Raw genomic sequence first — 12,721 nt, forward strand, 5'->3', positions numbered from 1 at the left:
GTGCGACGTCTGAGCTGTCGAACCCTACGGTCCAATATGCGTAATGGTTCTACCATTACGGTTCCCATGTCCGAGACCTGCAAGTCCTGCCAATCCAGTTTGTGAGATTCATCAGAAACATAATGTCGCAAAACAGATACATGAAAAACATCATGAGTTTTATGCAAATGGGGCGGCAGTACAAGACGATAGGCAACTGGTCCAATCTTCTCCTTGATCCTAAAAGGTCCTACGAACCGAGGTGACAATTTCGTCCCCTTCCCAAACCGGATGGTGCTTTTGTTGGGCCGGATACGAATAAAAACTTGGTCCCCTACCTCATAACTGCGATCAATCCTATGTGAATCAGCATAACTCTTCTGCCTATCCTGTGCTTCCTTTAACCTTTGTCGAACCTGCTTTACCTGTTCCTCCATTTCTTGGACTAATTCTGGGCCAACTATCACTCGGTCCTCCAACTTTTCCCAACTCAATGGCGTCCTGCAAGGTCTTCCATATAGAGCTTGATAAGGAGGCATCCCGATTGAACTATGATAACTGTTATTGTAGGCAAACTCTACCAATGGTAAGTACCTTTCCCACTGAGTCTGATTATCCATGACGTACATCCTAAGCATGTCCTCCAGAACCTGATTTACTCTTTCGGTCTGCCCATCTGTTTCTGGATGATATGCAGTGCTTAGGTTTAACTGAGTTCCCAGTGCTGACTGCAAACTTGTCCAAAACCTAGATGTAAATCGGGAGTCTCTATCAGAAATGATCTTTGTGGGCAATCCGTGCAGTCGGATAACTTCATTGACAAACACTCGCGCCACATCCGTAACATCGTAAGTGTCCCTTACTGGGATGAAATGGGCACTTTTGGTCAATTTATCAACTATAACTAATATAGCATTGTGCCTCTGGGAAGTGAGTGGCAAACCCACCACAAAATCCATGGAAATTACTTCCCATTTTGATGTAGGGATGTCATGAGGTTTTATGAGTCCTGCTGGATGGCGATGATCAACCTTCACTCGCTGACATTCAAGACATTTGGCGACAAATTGGACTATGTCATGCTTCATGCCTGCCCAAAAGAAGAGTTTCCTTGCGTCTGCGTACATCTTCTTTACCCCAGGATGTGCACAATAGAGTGCTCTGTGAGACTCTCCGAGGATGGTTTCTCTTATACCCCCTTCCTTAGGTACGTACATTCTCCCTTGGAATCTCAATAGCCCATCTGATTCTAGGACATATCCTTCAAATTTTGGTTCTATCTGTTTCCCATTTTGGATAGCTGAGATGACTTTTAAATACCAACTATCTTCAAAGAGTTTCTCCAATATCCACTCCCTTAAATTTACCTTTAAGGCTACTAGGGAGAAAGTTCGTGGCCTCCTGCTTAGTGCATCCGCCACTACATTCTCCTTTCCCTTGATGTATGAGATTTCAAAATCATACTCACTCATGAATTCGCTCCATCGCCTTTGTCTGGCAGTCAAATCCCTTTGAGTGAAGAGATGCTTTAGGCTTTGATGATCTGTTCTTAACTCAAATCTTCTCCCAATGAGGTAGTGTCTCCATAGCTTCAAGGCTAACATTACTGCTGCCAATTCTAAGTCGTGGGTAGCATATAACTCTTCATGCTTCTTCAATTTCCTAGAAGCGTAAGCTATTACTCCGCCTTCTTGCATCAATACTGCACCCAATCCCTGCGTCGAAGCATCGGTGCAGACAGTGAAGTCTTTTGTCATGTCTGGTACTTGAAGGATCGGTGCACTAGTTAGTAACCTCTTCAGCTCTGTGAATGCAGTGCCACATTCATTTGTCCATTCATACCTAACCCCCTTTCGCTGTAATGTGGTGATGGGTTTTGCAATCCTTGAAAACCCTTCCACAAACCTGCGATAATACCCAACTAGCCCCATAAAGCTACGTACCTCACGGGCATTTTTTTGGTACTGGCCAATCCATTATGGCCTTCGCCTTTTCCGGGTCAACAGAAATCCCTTCTCTCGAAATGATGTGCCCAAGGTAATGGACTTTCTTCTGAAAGAAGGAACACTTTGACAATTTCCCATACAATTGATTTTCCCTTAAACAAGTCAATACTACCCTTAGGTGCTGTTCATGCTCTTTTTCATTCTTGGAATATATAAGAATGTCATCAAGGAAGACTTGCACGAATTGGTCCAAATACTTCCTGAACACACCATTCATGAGGCTCATGAATACTGCTGGTGCATTAGTTAAACCGAATGGAACAACTACGAACTCATAGTGCCCAAATCGAGTTCGAAATGCGGTTTTTGAGATGTCTTCCTCCTTTATCCTCAATTGGTGGTACCTAGATCGTAGATCGATTTTTGAGAAGACCGCTGCCCCCTTCATTTGATCAAATAAGTCATCTATTCGAGGTATTGGGTACCGATTCTTTATCGTGGCTTTGTTTAAGTCTCTATAATCTATGCATAGGCGCAGGGAACCATCCTTCTTCTTGACAAAAATTACTGGTGCACCCCAAGGGGAAATACTAGATCTGATCAATCCCAAGTCTAAGAGCTCTTTTAACTGCATCTGCAACTAACAAAGCTCTGGAGTTGTCATCCTATAAGGTGTCTTAGATATTGGTTCTGCACCTGGTTTCAGATCAATGGTGAAATCAATCTCTCTTACAGGAGGTAATCCAGGCAATTCCTCTGGAAAAACATCCTTGAATTCGGCCAAAACTGGATGTTGATCCAGGGAAGGTCCTTTCTGGTCACTTACAGTCTTGACCAAATACAGTTTGCAACCTTGTCTGAGACAACATTTTACCTTCATCATAGATATGAATCGTAGGGACACTCCCCTCTTGATTCCACAAATCTCAATTGGCCTACCTTCATCATCTAAACAGATCACCTTCTTCTTGAAACAGTCTACCAAAGCTCGATGAGCTTCAAGCCAGTCCATTCCAACAATTACATCATACGTTCCCAATTCTGTGACGTATGCCTTCAACTTAGTCATACACACCCCGAGGTTTACCTGACATTGGTCAACACTAGGCCCTACTGCTTGTTTTATTCCAGAAGCCATCTCAACTTGTTTAAAGTCATCGTGCTCATAGGTTGCCAGCCCACATTTTTCTAATGCAACTGGTGAAATGAAACTATCTGTAGCACCAGAGTCAAACAAAATTTTAACTTTTACTTTGTTTATCATACCTGAGGTTTCTACCACGGCAGACTGGTGTTCAACTTGTTGATTGTCAACTGCGGCATAGATTCGGTGGTGGCTACCTGCTCCCTTTATTGGTTCTTTTCCCTCTCTTCTGCTGTTACTGGTTCGAAACTCTGGGCAGTCCCGCTGGTAATGAGGTCCTCCGCATCCCCAACAAGTGATGCGTGGTGGACCTTGAACCGAATGATGTGGAGTTCTTTGGAAAGAGTTTCTTCCCCTGGAACCCCTACCCCCACTTGTTGTTCCTCGCCTATGACTTTGATTTGTACGCGCCCTTGAAACTGTGGGTGAAGCTGCACTAGAAACCATGGAAATTCCTACTGTTGGTGTTCTAGGTATAACCCTGTTTCCATATGGTGGTGGCCTCCGACTCCCCCCCCTTGGGAAGGCACGAGGGGCCTTACCCATAAACCCTGTTTGACGTGGAAAGATAGCTCTGCCTTCACCCTTTAAATCTAGGTGTTCTTCGACATAACGAGCCTGTTCTACAGCTTCTGCAACTGAGGATGGTTTCCACATCCGTACCATTGCCCTAATCTTAGGCCTCAATCCATACATAAAACGATCCGCTTGGCGCTGATCAGTATCCATGTAGGAAACGTACTTGACTAATTCCATAAATCGTATTTCATATTCTTCTACAGTACGACCTCCTTGTATCAGGGCATGGAAGGCTCCTACCTGTTGTTCTTCATAATATGCTGGTAGGTACTTCTTCCTAAACCTCTCCTCAAACAATTCCCAAGTAACTGTGTCTGGAGTGAGGTGCAGTTGACGCTCCAAGTTACCCCACCAATTCAGAGCACTATCTCTGAGTTGGAATATTGCTATTTTGGCTTTGGAATTGGAATTGTAATCCCTTAGTGCGAAACACCTTCCCATCCCCTCTAACCAGGCTTCTGCACGCTCACTGGCACGACCTCCTGCAAATTCTGGGAGTTTAATCTTTTGGAGCTCTCTAGTAATGTCCTCAACTGGAGGTCTTCTATCATAGTCTCTAGATCCCTCGGGGTTCCCTAACCCTGATGAAGGGTGTTCCCCTTCCATTTCATTTGTTTGGCGTCCTCTTAAGGTTTCATTAATTGCTTCCAAGGAACGCAGGATGAGAGTCAATTCTGGTGAAGGTAATGGGTTATTTGAAGGAGGTCCTTGTGAAGACTCCCCAGGCCCTTGGTTCCTTCGCGTCCTCACCATTTTGATTTGTTCAAAATCTGTTCAATATCTAAGACTTATTAATCCATCCTAGGACTTGTCTCTCTTAGATGACTCACATACTGGCTTTCAAAATACTCATATAAAATGAAATTTTGAACCATTCTTGTGTACTCACCAATAAACCATTAATCCTATTTACATATAAGCAAAAACTCTCAACAATATTTCTTTCTTAGACATAGATGTATCAAAACCATTCGAGGCACAATGAACATAATATTCACCTTTGAAGCTGAGTAGGGAAACCAACTCCAATAGTTGTTGAGAATTTAATTGGACAACCTTTTGATTTTAGTTCTTTGGCTCTTTGAGCATACACTCCCCCTCTTTTATATATATATAAAATAATAATATCAAATATCATTAACATTTTCCATTTAAATGTGAACATATAATGATACTAAATTGTTTGAGATAACTAAATAAAATATATTTCTTCCCTAAATATCCATAATATCCTTTAACTGTATATTATTACATCTAACTAATAATTAACTTTAAATTTCCTTTCTTTACTGCATATTTAATAATTCTACCCTATAGTTTTATAAATATCTAATTTGGCTTATAGGAAGCCTCATATCTTATAGAGTTTGAGATATTGTATTATATACCTTTGAACAAATTAAATATTAACATTACATAACATGAAAATATTTCTATCACATTGAACGAGCAAGAAAAGACCTTGACGCAGTAATTTTCTAATCACATCGTTTTTAAGGGTTTGTACGGGCAGAAGTGAAAGCAACATGAAATTGTATTGGAAATAGGGGTACAAATTCGTTGGCAAAAAGTAGTGTTGTATATATGAAATTCGGTGAAGAGCCCGGGAGAATCGAACGCCATGGATATGAATAGGTCTTCTGTATATTATTCAATTGGTTATGACGAAGGAGAATAATTTTACATTGCTTCTACCCCAACCAAGTACTTGGCAATTTATTGTTTTGATCTCAAGCAAATGCGTAAACTTGCCCTGCAATCCATGAGACAGATATAGGAAGCTACCACATCGGTTAGAGTTGGCAAGGAATTTTTTTTTAGTATACTTTAGAAATTATTTTAGAATTATTTTGTTTTTATTTTACTATGAGTGGGCATTCGTGTGCTTGTTGTGGCTCCCACACTTTTTAAGTGTTTTTATTGGCGTGAAACAAACACTGCCCAGTTGAAATGTGTAAGAAACATGGGCCTGCATTTTCAAATCAGGAAATTCCCTTGAAATGTTTCAAGGTGTTTTGAAATGTGGGAGGATGTCTTATGGACGATAGGAAAGCTTGCAAGGCATTATTATTATTATTATTTTTGATAGATATATTAAAAAATATTATATTGACATGATTGCTGTCGTTTTCGTAAATCACATTTAAGGTTTGAAAATAAAGTTTTCCCCCTTCAATAATGATTAATTAACTTGATTTTAGTAAAATGAATTATTTTTTTTAAATTTAATTTAAATCTCTTTCAGAGAGTTCTCAGTCATTATACCTGGTAATGAATTAGACATTTTGATATTATCAAAATTTTAATAACATTACTTACCCCGGCAGCTTAGAGTTTCTAATATTATTATATACCTACTGATATTATTTACTGAGAAGTCAGAATCGTTTAATTATTTTTTTTTTCAAATTTATCGATACATTTATCTAGGAAGATCTTGATAGATCATGCATTTTTTATTATTAATATTTTAGAGCTATATAAAATGAAATAGTATGTTGGCATGATTGTTTTTTTTTGTTTTTCAGATTGCATTTAGTTTGAAGATCTGAAACTCGTTTTTTTTTTTTTAATAGTTGACTTTAAATAAAGTTTACATTTTGATTTCAAATAAAATTAAAAATTGACTTTAAATATAGTTAACGATTTTTTAAATGGGAAAAAGAAAATAAAATGTACTTTTATTAAAATTTAATAGTTTACTAAAAATGAAAATTACTTTTATTATATTTATATATATGAATATGAGATGAAATATAAAAATTATTCAAATGGGTTGAGTTTCTACTTTCGGTGTAGAAACGAGAGGTGGAGTTAGATGGTTAGACAAGGTGGGGAGGATGGAGTTATGATGTTGAGATGTGAGCTTGGGTGCCTCTAGCACTAACACAGGATTGCATTGCCCTGGGAGTCGATATGGCAACAGGTTCACAACCTTGGAACCTTATCACAACCTTTTTATCATGCAGATAAATTGACGTAAAACAACTATTTTATGGAAATGTTTATCATTAATTTAAAATTGTTTTACCCGTGGAATGAAGAAGTGTCATCATTGATGACACTGCTATCAAGCTCTCGGCAACATGTTCTTGTAAGTTGTAACAAATATTCTCTACTTAGAGAATAAGTAGTAGTTACTATCAACCCTGCAAAAGACACCGACAGACAGGCACGTAATCCGTGGCATTTCTAGGGGTGGTCTGACTAGTGCATAGTAAGCTCCTACGGATTCACAACTTCCTTGGGCTTACTGAAGACATCACGTGCATCTGCTAAGAGAGGCTACTAATTCAAGATCTACCTAATCAGAGATTGGTACTGCGAATCTAATACTGATAGAGCCAATCCTGGAAACCTGAAAAAGGCAGGTATCTATTCACAAATATTTCTCGGGTGCTCCAAATGTTAAAATTGCATTGCCTCATTTGATGACAGGCTCTGTTATAGACAGTGAATTACATGAAACTCCGGTCTTAGTCTTTGATTAAATCCTCCGACAACGGAGAGCCTAAGTCGTTGTGCTTGCGATTATGAGAATAGAAAAGAATTGAAGGGAATAATTCAAACCAAACATTGTGATGGGAATTAGTTAATTGTCCAATACTTGCCTTTTAGGACCGAAGGTTGCCCTGGGAAGCGAAACCCATGCATTGAGAGGATTCATTACATTTCGGTCGTGATAGCCGCCCAACTGGTCACTTCCACCTCCTCCTTTTCCTCTTGTGGAGAGGGAGGGAACAGAAGCAAGCGAAGACTGCGTACATAGAGAAGAAGAGGCAGAAACGTCCTGTCCAGAATATGTGTATGGTGGCATGGAATGACTGAGTATCTCTGGAAGAACATCTGCCTTACTCTCCGAATAGTTGCAAAATTTTTTGAGTGGCGGATGTGGATGGAGAATCTGCATCGCCCAGCTTCTCTCTAAGACGAGCAGCTGCAATTTTAGACTGCTGGGCAAAGAATGCACCCTCTGTACCCGCCAATCTGCCCGCTAAGAAGCTCATTATTCTTCCGTCCCTGAAATCACGTATGGCCTTAAGGAACTTTAAACGATTTGGCGAGCAGACAAACTTCGAAAGGCTTATGGGCTTGTAGCTTACTGCGTTCTGTCGGCATGTGCCAATCTCGGAGATTTGCAAGAGGGTATGTGGACTCATAATGAAATTATCAAGTTTGGAATCGAGTTTGATATATTTGTGGCGAATGCTCTTATAGACATGTATGTGAAATGCGGAAGCATAGAGAATGGGCGCGATGCATTTGATAAAATGCCTCAACGAGATGTGGTCTCATGGACATCAATTGGGTATGCACGTAATGGGGATTATGTTGAAGCACTGAAGCTTTTTCGGCAAATTCTAGTAGGTGTGGTGCCGGATGCAAAAACCTTTTCCACTGTTCTCCCTGCGATTGCCGACATGGCAGCACTGGAACAGGGTATGTGGATTCATCGAGAAGTAATAAAGCGAGGATTTTAAGCTGATGTGTTTGTGCAGAGTGCCCTTGTGGGCATGTATGCGAAGTGCAGGAATATTGAAAATGCTCACAATTTGTTTGTGAATATGTCTCAACGCAATGTTGTCACATGGAATTCTATGATTTTAGGATATGCACAGCACGGGAATCTTAACAAATCTGTGAAGCTATTTCAGCAAATGCCTGAACGAGACTCGGTGTCATGGTTATCAATGGTTGCAGGATATGCACAAAAATGGATCGGGTGAGGATGATTTGAAGCTCTTCTGGCAGATGTATTTGGCTGGTGTGATGCGAGACTCAACGACTTTCAGAAGTATACTTCCAGCGTGTGCTTACTTGGGAGCTCTCAAACTTTTCAGAGGAATGCAAGTTGCAGGTGTGGAGCCAAACCATAATGCTTTCACCAGTATACTATTAGCATGCGCGGAGTTTTCATATCTGAGACAGAATATGCTTATTCAATGGAAGTTACAGAAAAAGGTGACATTTATAGTTTTGGAGTTGTCTTGTTGGAGCTAGTTACTGGCAAACAGCCCATCCAACCCCTCGATCAAGGAGAAGATCTTGTTACTTATGCAAGGAGGCTATTTCAGAGACCAGCAACAATGTTTGATGAATGCATGGATTTAAGCCAGAAGGTGGTTGATGAAATGGAATTAGTTCTAAAAATCGCATTTTTCTGAACAAGTGCATCACCTTTTGAAAGGCCAACAATGCAAGAGGTGGTGTCAATGCTAATTGAAGCGAGAGAAAATTTAGTGATTATAGTGTCATCACCAACATCAGTCACAACTTTACATATGACCTAAGGTATGAAGTTCAATTTAAAGTCTGGATAACTTGTTTTGGACTGGAAAAACATACTCACAAATGCACATTTTAGATTGTATTCATGCCTTAGAGATTCTTGTGATCTCTTTGCCTCTTTTGGAGAGGATTCAACATTCAAGGCAGTGTAATGACCTGTTGTAGAAGCAGAAATGTTTCTTTATCGAGTATATTGCTGTATGTTGCGCAGTTTATTCAATGATGCATTATACATGACAGAGACCATTAATTGATTACTCATTTGAGTCAAGAGAGGTTGAAAATATTAAGTTGCACCTATGCTATGATGTGCAGATTAAATATTTAGATAATGCATGCCTCTACTAAACCTAATTTCTCAAGGGGAGATTGGAAAATGAAGAACAACATCAGTGATGGACACACATATCATATGATATTATGAACAGACATTGGCAGCAACAGTGTCTCCAGTTCTTATGCTCTGATGGGTAAACGCTGTTAACCACAACAACTTAACATTGACCAGGTTGGAAGGTCAAGCCCTCCTTCTAACGGTATTTGGGGTTTAGTGGGCTTTGGGTCCAGATTTTAAACCTGGCTCTGATACCATGTGTAAGAACCTGAATCCTATTATTAGAGCCTTTATTTCGTTATACACTAACATATCTATTTTCCTGTTAATTTATAAATAATAAAAGGAGCTTGCTGACCTTTTCACATATCTTTAAACATTTAACATCTAATCATTTTATCATAAGCAACATAAATTAAGGTGAGCATTCCATTGATATCAACTTAACAAGAGTAGTCCATGGAAAAATACCTGTTCCGGCGGTTGATGACGATACCTTTGTCTGATAGCTCCAGCTGAACGCTCCTTCTGGCCGACCCAACCGGATTTACCTCCCAGCCAACTAGGAAATAAATTCCTAGCCCAGGAAACCTCCACAGGTTCCCTAGCCCTCCGTGCCCAAGTCCAACCAGATATAGTGTGTCCTCAAGAAGAATGTGCAAAACTAGATAATGATACTTTCCTCCTCTCAAACCCAAGAAACCTCCACAGGTTTCCAAGGTCTCCCAAAAATCATAACAAGGCCAAACAATCACAACCAACCCCCACAATCCTAAGAAAAACTCCAACTCTCCCTCTTCTTCCTTCCCCCTTCCCTTTTATACCCTCTTTCCTCAACCACCTCTCATTAATGTCATTAACTCTCACCCATCCTTGGTTGACTTCTCTTCCAAGCTAGAGTACATTTGGAATTGTGATATGAATTTAAAATTGAGAATTTAATGGGGAAGTACATTTGGGAATGTGAAGTGTAATTACACGGGGAGGACCATGTCTCCTCCTTAGTAAATGTGAGGGTACATTGGGGAATGTGAAATGAATAAATATATATTGATGATAAGATGGAGAGGACTTTGTCTTCTCCTTATTAAATGTGAGGGTACATTGGGGAATGTGAAATGAATAAATATATATTAATGATAAGATGGAGAGGACTTTGTCTTCTCCTTATTAAATGTGAGGGTACATTGGGGAATGTGAAATGAATAAATATATATATTGATGATAAGATGGAGAGGACTATGTCTTCTCCCAATTAAATGTGAGGGTACATTGGGGAATGTGAATAAATAAATATATTTTGAATTAATGGAAGGAGACCATATCCTACACAATATTCAAATTGAGAAGGTAAGTGGGGAATTTGAATAATGGAAATCATAAATTTATTTTAGACCAATATTTCTCAATATTTTCAGATAATGTAAATATTAACACAATTTGTAGGATAAGATTTAAGTGGGGCATTACAGCACAAAAGACTATATATAGGGAATCTCGACCTCCATTTGAAGACACCATTCGATCAAGCAAGAAAAGGAGAATTAGAAGTGCGAAGATCACAAGAAAGGAAACCAATCAATAAGCAAGAGAAGGAGAATCTTATCTGAATTATTTTTGATCTGTTTTGGGGTAATATACCTCACACATGCGAATGAAATAGAGTACAATTGTTGCAGAGAAGGGCCAAGGCTAGCTAGGTCATCCTAAAAGCTGAATCAAGGGAGAAGACATATCATTTATCAAGCCGAGTTAGAGAAGGAAGTCTCTCCATCCAAGAGAAGGAAAAACGTGGAACAAAAATTGGTCAACATCCTTTACAAGTGCTGCAACTAGGGTTTCTGAAGAGGCCGAGGGTTGTAGGAAGCCGAAATCTAAAGGATAGCCGAGAAGGAGGGAGAAGTAAGAAGTTTGACCATCGTTGACTCATGAAAGGAAGAGTTAAAAGGCTTGTGACTTGGTCTCGGGAGAGGTTGTTGTGTCAAGGGTCTTGGTATTCGTCAATTGAAGTCTCTACAAGAAGAAGAATTCGTTTGGGTTTTCCTCTCAAGTTGGAGAGGTTTTGGCCTTGGCTGATTACCTACATTCTGTGTCTGTTGTCTTTTTATTGTTTATGCTTTGGTATCTGTTTGATCAAGAATAACACTATAATAATCTAAGCAAAGAGAAGATCCTAATCTAAAGAAGTAAAAAGCATTCACAAGCAATTATCATCAAAGAGAAATCTCCTAATCCTTATGCCCTAGATTTCTCAACAATATGTAAACTCAAAATAAGTTGTACAATGTTTTGTTATTGAAATAGATGTCTAGAAACTTGTAGATAAACCCCTAAAATGCTCGTCATTTTTTTTGGAGAAGGCAACAATGTATTTCCAAAACAATTGGCGCGACCTTCTAGGGAACGGATCCCTAGTTTGTGCGAGAAGCAGATTTTGGTTGTTTCAGGTCCAAGATGACGTTAATGTTTCTCCTATGTATGACGAAATTGTTCATGCAAAATACAAGCCAAAGAAAAACTCTAAAAGGTGTAAATTGAGTGCTCCTCTTTAGATTCAGAGCTGGTTGTACATGTCGGTAATGTTCTAGCATAAATCTCAAAAGCCATATGTAAACTCAAAATGAGTTGTACAATGTTTAGTTATTGAAATAGATGGCTAGAAACTTGTAGATAAACTCCAAAAATGCTCGTTGTTTTTTTGGAGAAGGCAACAATGCATTTCCAAAACAATTGGTGTGACCTTCTAGGCAACGGATCCCTAGTTTGTTGCAAAGGTAGTCTTGTGCTTGTCTTCCTTTGCTATCCTCATTTGGTTGTAGTCTGAGAACACATTAATAAAGGAATAAAGACCTCTTATCTTGTGACCCTGAATTATCTCTGCTTTTTTGTTGGTTTGGTAATCCTAGGCATGTTAGGTTTTTTCATTAAAAGGTATTGGGAAGGGATCCAAGATTGTGACCTTATTGAGATATCTATAATCAACACACGTTTTAAGACAAGACAAGATAATTTTATTAGTGCACAACAAATGAGCACAAATAGGATGATGGGACTGCTAAGTACAAAAGTATCAAGACAGTGTGGGAGTGCACTGGCCAATCCTATAGAAGGCAAAAGCATATCTAATCTAAGATCTAAACTCCAAAACTATGAAAGAAAGTGCTGCTGGAACTTATTAGGTACCATTTTCTTTGGCAGTATTTATTGACATTCTTCATACACTGATCAACAATGTTTTGCCTTGTTTTTCAGAGAGGCCTTTTTTCTTAGATGATGTCTATTTCAGAGTTCTTTTGGAACTGCTCCCAAAATGCGTCCTTTCATGTGGTCCTGGACACAGGGGTGTTCAGCACCCTACAACCACTCAGTTCGATGGCCCTAGGACTATGCAACATTGCTTTCTGGTCCACACTACTGAGGTTCCTGATTATGCGACATCCAGGGCTCCTA

The 12,721-nt window shown here is 39.3% G+C and overlaps 1 protein-coding gene across 1 annotated transcript in view; it reads left to right on the forward strand.

Annotated features, from left to right (window-relative positions):
- ISI1 (binding protein) overlaps positions 1 to 12,721 on the forward strand; it is a 237,069-nt gene that overhangs the window by 57,117 nt on the left and 167,231 nt on the right. The gene's annotated exons all lie outside the window — the stretch shown is intronic.

Source organism: Pinus tabuliformis, chromosome Q, assembly GCF_031772625.1.
Source record: "Pinus tabuliformis cultivar Carrire ecotype Pingquan chromosome Q, CPIR1, whole genome shotgun sequence".
NCBI classification, from domain to species: Eukaryota; Viridiplantae; Streptophyta; class Pinopsida; order Pinales; family Pinaceae; genus Pinus; species Pinus tabuliformis.